Here is a 12,477-nt window from a genome sequence, read left to right on the forward strand (position 1 = left end):
CAAATTAGGGTGACAGTGAGTTGGTTAAAAAAAGATGACACATTAAAAGGGAAGAGGCAGAAGGTAGTTTTAGAGGACTTTAGGGTATGAAGATAAACCCAAAGACTTTGTGCTTGTCATTCTGTGGTAATTAACGTAACGTACGCTGTGCTGCCCAGGATATTTCTTAGGCTGTTATGTTGAACTATGATTTAGTTCCTGTGCTTTTTAGCTGTTCATATTTTTTAAATGTAAGACTTAGGGAGCATATGGGCTATAGTGTTAAAGAGAACAGCCTCTTGTGTCATGCTCTCTGGGTAGAAATTCCATCTCTATTACTTAATAACTATGTGATTTTGGATAAGTGGGTTGTAGTCTTTAGGTCTTAATTTCCCATCTGCTTACATAGGAATAATTGCTACAACTAATGCACAGGATTTTTGTAATGATTAAATTTAATAATCTGCAGAATTTCTTTGGCACAGTGTCAGATGCGTTTATTATCATTGTTGGAGTTGTTTGCAGCGTTAGGAGTGGTAATAGTATTGTTCTGTCAACTAGCTGTGAGCATATGTGAAGCACAGAATCTAATTCAACTTCCCCTTAAGTACAATGTACATTGTAGGTACTCAAAAAGGATTGGTTGATCTACTGAGTAGAATGATAATGCTATTGTAACTCTTCAGAAGCAAGAATTACAAACCCAGCCTGTAAAATATGATGGCAAAAAGATACCTGCTTAAATAACACAATTTAGTCCAGGCGGGTTGAGACCAATTGTTGCATCTTAAATGGTGGCTTGCCAACTTTGAAGACCCCAGACGCCACTCACCAAAGTGGGATGTAGAAAGTTTTCTTAATACATTTTATTATGCCAATTGACCTAGATGTCCCCTGAAACCATGGTCCCCAGACTCCCCCGCTCCCCAACTGCTACTCTGTCTCTCGAAGTGTTTGGTTGTATTCAGGAAACTTCTTAGCTTTTGGTTTAGTCCAGTTGTGCTGTTAAATAATACAATTTGGATACTACCAGTAGTAATACATTCTGGACCCAATTTTGGAATTTGATATGACCAAATCAAGAGGCCAAATATGTTCTGTGAGCAACAGGTGATTCTTGGGTCTTTTAATTCATTTTGTTTTGTTCAAGATTCTTGCTTAAAAGTTTCATCACTAACCACGTTTTCAGCACATCTTCAAATAAATTTATAGTAGATGAAATCTGAGCACTCTCAAGAATAAGGTTACGTTTTCTGCACACAAGGCATTCTTCTAGAGCTGAAGATTGATAGCCAGTTCAAATCTGTACCATTACTTTGAAGTAAAAGAATAAATCATGTGTATATAAAACTCAGAAACAGTTAAACTCACATATGTCCACAGGCTATGTGTGGTATAATACTAGCAAATCCAAAGTATTTATTGAGGAGTGTAATGCTTTGAAAATGAAGAAACTTCATATTTGGTATGTTTTCTACATCTAAATAACTTGAATAAATTTTTAAAAATTGATCCTTGGCTTTATGCAATTTTAATGCATTATGGAATTTTAAATCTGGAAAGGCCCAGGAGACAATACTAAACATAGCTTAGCTATTTCTATTTCATCTTATTTACTCAATAAGTCAATCTCACATTGAACCTGTGATGTGCCCAGTGTTGGACCAGGAGCTGGAAACACAAAATAATACTAAGTCATGCCTGAATTCAAGAAACTCAATCTGGTGGAGAAAAGAGACATATGAATTTAAAACAATAACACAGTTAAGTACAAAAATAGGAGGGGATGTGTGGAGTGTTGTCACTGGAGAAGGTAGAATGACAACTGGTATCAGTGTGCTGTTGTTGTTGTTGTTATGTGTCTTCAGGTTAGTTCAGACTCATAACGACCCTAACAGAGTGAAACACTACCCAGTCCTGCGCCATCACCATGATCGTTGTTTCGCTTGAGCCCGTTGTTGCAGCCTCTGTGTCAGTCCGTTTCGTTGAGGGCCTTCCTCTTTTTCACTGACCCTCTACTTTACCAAGCATGTTGTCCATCTCCAGGGACTGATCTCTCCTGATAACATGGTCAAAGTATGGGAGATGAAGTCTCACCACCCTCTCTTCTAAGGAACATTCTAGCTGGACTTCTTCCGAGACAGATTTGTTCCTTATTTTGGCAGTCCATGGTATATTCTTTGCCAGCACCACAATTCAAAATCATCAACTCTTTTTCGGTTTTTCTTATCCACTGTCCAGCTTTCTAATGCACATGAGGCAATTGAAAACACCATGACTTGGGTCAGACACACCTTAGTCCTTAAAATGACATCTTAGCTTTTTAACACTTCAGAAATGAGGTGGCTTTTAAATTGTGTTTACTCCAACAGACTAGGGGTGCTAGAGCTTTCCTGTCAAAAGGAACAATATGTACAAAAGCAAAATGACATAAACAATTTGAAAGAACTGCAAAAAATATCGATAAGTGCTTTGATGGGGTAATCAGACAAGAGGCTTGTTACTCAGAGGGAGAACAGGATGAGGGGCTTCATGTCCCTGCTAATGAGAATGAGAGAGGGGTTTTAAACATGAGCTCATATTTGCATCCATTACATTTATGGATCTTACTTTTCACATTATATTTAAGAATGCTTTGCCTAACCTAAAATTGAGAAAATTATCTCTTGTTTTCTTTCAGCATCATGGTAGAAAATGACTTAGAGAAAAAACAATCTAGTTAGAAAATGTACTAGCTCAGGCAAGGCATGAAGAGGCAGCAACAATGGGACTGGAGAGGATGAGGAAAATGTAACAGGTGTTTAGCAGGTAAATTGGTAGTAATGACTGGAGGATGTTGGCAGTGAGAGAGAAAAAAATGGAGGACAACTCCTGTTCTGTAGCTTGAGTAAACAGAGCTGGTGGTGATAGTTACCAATAGTGAATACAAAAATAATAATAATAATAAATAAAACAGGTTGGGGGAGAAAATGCCGAGATTGCAATGAACAAATATAGCAATATAACAGTAACAAGAAAAAGACAGAAAAGCAGTTATATCAATGCTAAAACTAGGGTTTATTGCAAACTTGCTGTATGCCAAGCCGCACACTAAACTATTTACATATAATACCTTATTTAATTGTAAATGAAATGTAGTGAAAGTATCTAATAGAGAGTGATTGACTTTAGCTACCTACCGTGATCTTCTGGCATCTGGACAAGCCTATCCGTAACAGTTTAGGGGTTTGAGGGAGCAGAGTTGGGTGGGGTAATCCATTCTAAACCATGGAAAGCAAATGAACTCAATGGGATGACTCAGTAAAAGTCCTAAAGCAATACCAAGGATCAAAATGATGAAATCAAAGACAATCTCAAATCAAAAATAGAAAAGCACCTTTGAAGATAGGAGCCGAAGTCAATGAGGAGAAGAGCAAGGCTTCCTCTGGTGACCGTTAGCCATGGGAAGTGAGAGTGGTAGAAACAGAACTAGAGGAAGCTGTTGGGTCCCAGTGTTTTGATTTGTTTTATTTTTTTAAGATGAGTATTTCAAATTTAATACATGCAAAAGCCCAAACTATGGATTATTCTCACCAATCCGACGCTCCCTGCAGCTTCCCCATCTTAGTTAATGGTGATTGAGTTGCACCAGTTCCTCAGGCCCAAAACTATTTTTGTCGGACTATTTAAAGTTTATTTTTAATTTATTTATGGAAAAGTTCATGCTTTGTGGTGTACAACTCAATGAGTTTTTACAAATGAGTAGAGTCGTGTGTCTACTACCGTAATCAAGATACAGATCAAGGTACAGATCAAGTCCTTCTTTCTGGCCCTTTGTAGCCACGTGCTGACAGGCGCTGATCTGTTGGTTTCTGTGGTTTTGCTTTCTCTGCATGAATAAGTGAAATCACACTGTATGCAGCCTTTGGGGTCTGAGTTCTTTGACTTGGAGCCCTGGTGTCACAATGGGTAAGAGCTTGGCTGCTAACCAAAAGGTCAGTAGTTGGAATTCAACAACCGCTCCTGGGAAACCCTATGGAAGCAGTTCTACTCTGTCCTTCCTATAAGGCCACTATGAATCGAAATTGACTTGATGGCAACAGGTTCTTTGGGTCTTTGACTTAGCAAAATGTATTTGAGATTTACCCAGGTAGTGTTCATCAATCATTCCTTTTTATTGATGAGCAGTATCCTATTGTATGAACATAACACAGTCAATCCATTCATGGTTGAATGGCATTTGGGCTGTTTTCAATTTGGGACAGTTATGAATAAAGTTGTTATAAATGCTAATGTGTAGGTTTCATAGGAATTCAGGTTTTCATTTTTCTTGACTATATATATATATATATATTTTATATCTCTAGGAGTGGCATTTGCTGGATCATATGGTAAATGAATGTTTATAAGAAACTTCCCAAAAGTAACCAAACTGGCTATACCACTTTTCAGTCCCACAGCAATATCTGAGCCTTCCCATTTCTCTGAATTCTTATCTGCATTTGGTTTTGTCAAATGTTTGCTTTTCTTCTTTCAAATTTGAATCATAATCACAAACTGTATTGTGATTATAATTTGAATTTAATGGTCACTGGTGTGGAGCATCTTTTCATGTACTTATTTGTTATCCGTATATATTATTTGATGAAGTAATTATTCAAAAATTTTGCCCATTTATTAAATTGGGTTGTATTTTCTTATTGCTGAGTTTTGATAAGTCTTTATATAGTCTTGATACAAGTCACTGGCCAAACATATGATTTACAAATAGTTTCTCAAAGTTGATGGCTTTCCTACTCATTTTCCTAATGATATTTTGCAGAGCAAATCTTTAATTTTGATAAAGTCCAGTGTTCAAGTTTTACATTTATGGACCATACTCTTATTATATTTAAAAACACTTTGCTGAACCTAAGATGGTTAAGATGATCTCTTTTTGCTTTCTTTTAGAAATTTTATAGCTTCATAATTGAAATTTCGGTCTGCAATCCACGTTGAGCTAATTATTGTATGCGGTATTGGTTAAGGTTTACTTTTTAATTTTTTTTGTATACAGACATCCAGGTGTTTCAGCACTTTTTTCCATTAAATAGACATTTCACCACTTCGTTAAAAATTAATTCTGGGTCTACTACTGGATTCTTTATTCTATCCCATTTATCTGTGATTATATCCTTTTACCAGTATCATGTGACTTTAGTTACTGTAGGTTTAAATCAAAAGCAGGTATTGAAATCAGGTAGTGTGAGTCCTCCAATTTTGCTCTTCATTAAGAGCATTCTTTTTTTATTTTTTAAGTTCTTTTGCTTTTCCACATAGATTTTAGACAGAGCTGTTTGATATCAATAAAAAATATCCTGCTGAAATTTTTATTGGGATTGCTTTTAATACGTACGTCAATATATGAAAGATTAACATCTTAACAATATTGAATCTTCCAATTCATGAGCATGGAGCATCTCTCAGTTGGCAGTTCCAGTCCACTAGCTGCTCCTTGGAAAACCTACGGGGCAGTTCTACTCTGTGCTGTAGGGTCGCTATAAGTCGGAATCGACTCTACGGCAAAGGGTTTGCTATCAACTTTTTACAAATAGAAAATACAATTTACCTATGAATGGGGGGGAGCATGACAAATTAATTTGATTAAATTACTCTGTCTGAATTATTTGTTTTTTGTGAAAGACTGGATTTGGTCAAGGCTGGAACCGACATATCAGAATATGTCAAAATCAATAATTCTCCTTTTTTCTCACTTTCAAATCATTTTGGAGCCATCATATTGGTGCAGCTGCAGGATTTCTGGTTTTCTGTGCCCTCACCCCGAACCTTTTGGCAGGTGGATGCAAAGATAACAGCACTTTCACTCTCGTGAGCTGCGTTATTAATATTGCCTGGCAACTACAAATGACTTCATCTTCTAGCCATGCCTGATTCTGACACAGATATGCAGACTTCACCCTGCATGGAGTAAAGCCATATGTGATTTAATGAGAAAAATATTAATAAATCTCTCTTATATTTGATGTCTTTTCAAGAGGATATCAAGGAATCTGATACCATTCATCTTTTGCTTATTAAATGCATATAAAATCAATGTGTTTGCTTGTGAAGTTAAACAATGATGCCACAAAATAACCTGCGTAAATCACGTCTCTCCTTACTATCCCTCCTAACCAGAAAATCAATACCATAGATTTCCTGATGGTTAGAAACGGATAGATACATATTTACCAGCCCTAAATCAAGCATGGGCACAGGCCAAAGCTAAGCACACAGGCTCAGCATAAGAAGGAATACACGAATCAGTAAGAAACAATGAAGGGAGTTTTGGTGACAGAAAGGAACAGAGTCAGGAATAGGTATGCTTATGGGTACAGAATTTAGTGTCTGATAACAGGCAAGGTTTGCCATCATTACCCAGTAGCTGTGTGATTTAACTAGTTACTTAACCAGCCTGAGGCTCAGTTTCCTCTCCTGTTACATGAAGATAGTGAGACCTACTTCAATGATCTATGGTAATAACCTACATCTCCTACGTTGCTGGTGCAGTGGTTAAGTACTGGGCTGCTAACCCAAAAGTCGGCAGTTCTAATTCACCAAGTGTTCCTTGGAAACGCTACGGGGCAGTTCTACTCTGTCCTCTAGGGTGGCTATGTTTTGGAGTCAACTTAACATCAGTGGGTTTGGTTAGGTAATAATACATCTATCGGTTACCTTTTCCACTTCTCAAGGGGAAAACTTGGTTCAGAGACCGCCAATCATTTTCTGAACAGGTATTATGCACCATGAATTGAATCAAGCATTGTCCACACATTATCTAAGTGATAGAGTTCTAGATGAAAACTCTAAAATGTGAGATATATTCTTAGCATTTTATAGATAAAGACACTAAGTTCAGAGTAGTTCAGTAACATGTTTGAGGTCAGACAGCTAATAAATAGCAAAACTAGGATTTATGATCCCAAAATCAAGTAGTTCAATATAACCTCAGGAATCGATCAATCATCTATTTCTTGAACTTCATTGCTTTAAATATGTTTGTCCTCCATGCCTGAAAAAATAAAAAAGTAAGAAATCCCAGATCTCGTACCTCTTCACACTCTCCTGCACCTGTGCCTCTATTGTGTCAGACTAGCCAGGCTCGTTGAGTCTATAAGTCAAATCTGAAAATGTCCAAAGATGCATAGGACAGTAGGCAGCACTTCCAGGATCATTAAATCACTGCTTCTCTCTCAGCTTCTACCATGAACTTCCTGACTACACGGCCAAAAACTTACAAGGGGTGACCACACAGCTTCTGCTGGGGAAATTTTAAAAATTGTTTCTCGCATTACAATACTTAACAAAAATTGGGTGTAGTGTGCAAAAGCCTGTGTTTTTAGCCCTAACACCTTCTATTTTTTAAATGCAGAGTAAAAGATATCTGGGTATTTGAGTAGGGACAATTATAGAGCAAAGACTTCACCCCAACAAAACAGTCAGCTTGGTGTAAACCAAAAATGCCCAACACAAATATTGATGGAAAAATTGTGAATATTAAGTATTTCTTCCAAAAATCTTAGTTGTTTATTAGCTAATAACAGTAACTACCATTTATTTTCAATTGTCTTATATGCATACAAAAGCTGTTCAATGAATAAGAGAGAGAAGAGAAGAACTGATGCCGGAAGAGCAAGCAAATTTGTCCTGAAGAAGTACAGCCAGTATGTCCTTAGAAGGGAGGAGGGAGAGACGTCGCCTCATGTACTGTGGACACGTTATCAGGAGGGACTAGTTCCTGAAGAAGGACATCATGCTTGGGAAAGTAGAGGGTCAGCGAAAGAGAGGAAGACCCTCAGTGACAATGGGTTCATACATACCAAGGATTGTGAGAATAATGCAGGACCAGGCAGGGTTTCATTCTGTTGTACACAGGGTTACTATGAGTCAGAAATGACTCAACAGCACTTAACAACAACAATTTATTCTGGAACTGTTACATACCACACACTGAAAAGTAAGTTGCCCAAACGGACACACTAGGAGGAAGAACAGGAATTGAAAACAGTGCTGTGTGAATCCAAAGCTTATGCTCTAACCGCCTGCATGTTGACTCCACAAGTCCCTGGGTTAAACACTCAGTTGAAACCACAATGCTATGAATTCATTAACTCCCACAAATTCAACCTAAAAAGCTACAAAATTGTGCAACTTTTGTACACATATCATTTCCCACATAACTAAATTACAACCATGTCTGTGATGAAGCATCACCCTCATTTACCAATATTCTCTACTGGTTTCATGCTTGGTAAAGTAGAGGGTCATCGAAAAAGAGGAAGACCCTCAAAGAGATAGATGGACACAGTGGCTGCAACAATGGGCTTAAACATAGCAAAGATTGTGAGAATGGCACAGGACTGGGCAGTGTTTCCTTTCGTTGTGCATAGGGTCACTATGAGTCAGAATTGACTCAATAGCACATAACAACAACAAGAACAAACTCTTCACTGGAAACAAGAAGTTAAACAAACGTATTTCAACTCCAAAAGAAAATTCAGAAAAGAAAAAACCAATTATTTGATTTAGCGGCTGACCAGAATCCTCAGGTTAACTAGAATTCAAAAAAAAAAATTTTTTTTTTACACTTGCAAAATGCCCTTGACTTTGTGATTGTCCTGGTCTTTGTTTCAATGGAAACCCAACTGAACCATTTGTAAAAGAAAGCCTGAGGTTTGTAAAGCTCTGCAAGCGCATTAGAAATAACCAGAACTAACAGCCATTGGCATTTTCCAAGGAGGCCTGTAAGAGTTAAGATAGTGTGTCAACTTGGCTGGGCCATGATTCTCAGTGTTTTGGCAGTTGTATAATGTTGTGATCACTTCCCTGTTAAAATTTGATATGTGATCACCCCCATGATGGAATCTGCTAGTGGTACTGGCAGGGGCAGGACCTGTGGCGGCTCAGTGCCCCTTCAACCTTCATCTCTCTGCCCTCCCCCACCTACTTGCTTCCTGCTCTCTTTGCTTGTTTTAGCTTGTTTTGGCTCTAGCAGCTGCCTCTTGTCTGACCTCTAGTTCTTGGGACTTGAGGGAGCAGCTTACCCGCTGACCTTGGGTTCACCAGCCCCTGCAGCTATGTGAATCAAGAGAAACCTTGCAGTCTTGCCTGCAATCTTGGAATTCCTCCACCTTCGTGGCCTGTGAATGGGAGCCCTGGCTCTGACCTGCTGATCTTGGAATTGGGAGAGGTCTCTATCCTGATTCACGGACTTGGGACCTTCCAACCTCTACAATCTCATGAGCTGTTTCCTTGATATAAATCTCTGTCCATATATATTTATACACTTTACTGGTTTTGCTTCTCTAGAAAACCCAGCCTAGGACAAGGTCTGTCATCTAGAACCTTCAATGAGGCAGGAAATCTTTTCTGAGGTCTGGGTAACCCTCAAAAATGAAGTAAGAAAGAAAGAAAGTGAACTAGCAGCAGGAAAGTAAAGTTCCACAATTAGTATTTCAGTTGAAATGTTGGTTTAAGTCCTATGTCAGATAGGTAGAAAATAAGTAGAAAGCTTTATAAATAATTGTCACTGAAACAAAATGTGTCACTTCGCTACAATTGCTGTAAATTTGATGAGCAATTTACTTGACCATGAGTCATCCTTTGTTGTGGTTTGTTGCCAGGTAACTTCAAGTCGGCTCCAACTTGTAGTGACCCTATGTACGACTGAATGAAACACTGCCTGGTCCTGCACTGCCCTCAAAATCAATGCTATGTTTGAGCTCATTGTTGTAGCCATGAGCCATCCTTATGGGTCATTAAACCCAGTTAGATGATTGGATTAAAAGTATTGTGGTCCAGTATTGTGGTCCGTTTGTAAGTACTATGGAGTCCCCATTTTATGTAAATACTATATCTGGGACACAGAGTCAAATATGTTATAAAGCCTGACTCCCAAGAGCTCAAGGTCCAATGGAACACACTCCTATGAATATAGCTTAGTCTTCTCAGTCTTCACGCTTCTCAGAAACCCTGGTGGCATAGTGGTTAAGAGCTACGGCTGCTAACCAAAAAGGTCAGCAGTTGGAATCCGCCAGGTACTCCTTGGGAACCCTATGGGGCAGTTCTACTCTGTCCTATAGGGTTGCTATGAGTCAGAATGGACTCGACAGCAACAGGTTTTCGTTTTTTGATTTTCCCTCTTCTCACCTAACTAGTGCTTTCTTACATGTACAAAAGAAGAAAATAAAATTAATGAATTCTAAGATTTATATTCATAATTACCCACCAAGCAATTTTCTTTGCTCCTTTGGATAGCACTCATAGAATGAAACCTCTCAGATTCTTTTAATGAGCTTGCTTTGCTCTCAAGGACTTCAGTAATGTATTTTTATGAGTGTGAAGTCCTATAAACCTATTTCAAAGATAATGTTGTATTTTCAATGTCAAAGACCAAACATATGAGTCAAAATTGAGTCAACCACAAGGGGTTTTTTGGTAATCCTATTGACAACATGCTCCAAACCCCTCTCCTGGGGATAATAGGGCATTCACGGATACAGATGCCTTGTCTGGCATATATATTCCTAGCATCCTGTTGTAGCTAGTGGCAAAGAAGTAAGACATTGTGAAATTCTGTTTAAACTAATGTGTTCCTTAAGAGAAGTTAATTGTGCTTATGAGGAACCTGTACATACATAAAGAGGCAGTCGTTCGAACAGAACAAGGGGATGCTGCATGGTTTAAAGTCAGGAAAAGTGTGCGTCAAGGTTGTATCCTTCCACCATACTTATTCAATCTGTATGCTGAGCTAATAACCAGAGAAGCTGGACTATATGAAGATGAACAGGGCATCAGAATGGAGGAAGACTTATTAACAACCTGCGTTATGCAGATAACACAACCTTCCTTGCTGAAATTGAAGAGGACTTGAAGCACTTTCTGATGAAGGTCAAAGACTACAGCTTTCAGTATATATTACACTTCAACATAAAGAAAACAAAAATCCTTACAACTGGACCAGTAAGCAACAGCATGATAAAAGGACAAAAGATTGAAGTTGTCGAGGATTTCATTTCACTTGGATCCACAATCAAGGTCCATGGAAGCAGCAGTCAAGAAGTCAAAAGATGCTTTGCATTGGGCAAATCTTCTGCAAAAGACCTCTTTGAAGTGCTAAAAAGCAAAGATGTCAGTTTAAAGACTAAGGTACACTTGACCCAAGCCATTGTGTTTTCAATCACCTCATATGCATGCGAAAGCTGGGCAATGAATAAGGAAGACCAAAAAAGAATCCATGCCTTTGAATTATGGAGTTGGCGAAGAATACTGAATACACCATGGACTGCCAAAAGAATGAACAAACCTGTCTTGGAAGAAGTGCAGCAGGAATGCTCCTTAGAAGCAAGGATGGCAAGACATTGTCTCACATACTTTGGACATGTTATCAGGAGGGATCAGTCCCTGGAGAAGGACATCATGCTTGGTAAAGTAGAGGATCATTGAAAAAGAGGAAGACCCTTGATGAGATGGACTGACATTGCCTGCAACAATGGGTTCTGGCATAACAATGATTATGAAGATGGCACAGGACTGAGCAGTGTTTCTTTCTGTTGTACATGGGGCAGCTATGAGTTGGAAATGACGACACCTAACACCAACACAATACGTCAAACTTTATACTGTTTGCTTGGATTCCATGAAATCTGAAAAATGAAAGTATTGGGGACATTATTTTACATATGTTACATTATATGTGTGTGTACCCGTAGGTAGATAAACTGCTAAGTTGTGCTAAGCGGTTAGATTCATATGAACCTGTATATATGTGATGGAAAGTGAGTATGGAGATGCATTTAGTATAGGGTGTTTTTAAAAATTTGCAGTGCTTCTGAACTTTTCTTTTCCCTTTCTTTTCCATCATATCTGCAAGTCATTTAACCAAGAACCCTGAATTTCTTCAAAACTAAGTTTACTGACCATATCTCTTCTGGAAAATAAGTGTCATAATTTCTTAGTGCTGCTATAACAGAAAAACCACAAGTGGGTGGTTTTAATGAACACACTTATTTTCTCACAGTTCAGGATGCTAGAAGTCTGAATTCAAAGCAGTGGCTGTAGAGGAAAGTCATTTCTGTCTACTCTGGGGGGAAATCCTTGTCTATTCCAGCTTCTCTTCCTTGGATCCTTGATGATCTTCTCTTGGCATCAAAGTTTCTCCATTTATGCTTGCTTCTCCGTAATCAATCTGCTCTTTTTGTATCTCAAAGGTAATTTGTTTAAGACACACCCTACACGGTTATGGTCTCACTGACATAACAAAGAAAGTCTTATTCCAAATGGGATTACATCCACAGGAAAAGGAGTTTAGGATTTACAGCACATATTTTGGGGGACATATGATTACTTCAGAGTTAAATAACCCTTCTATATTCCTGTATGCTCAACAAAGAACTGAATTTCCCATAGAAATTCTGTAGGATCTTAAGCTTCCTTCTACTTGCGGCACTGGAAAAAGCCTAATGCATGTGCTGACGTATC

The sequence above is a fragment of the Elephas maximus genome, chromosome 26 (genome assembly GCF_024166365.1).
Source record: "Elephas maximus indicus isolate mEleMax1 chromosome 26, mEleMax1 primary haplotype, whole genome shotgun sequence".
In the NCBI taxonomy this organism is placed as follows: Eukaryota; Metazoa; Chordata; class Mammalia; order Proboscidea; family Elephantidae; genus Elephas; species Elephas maximus.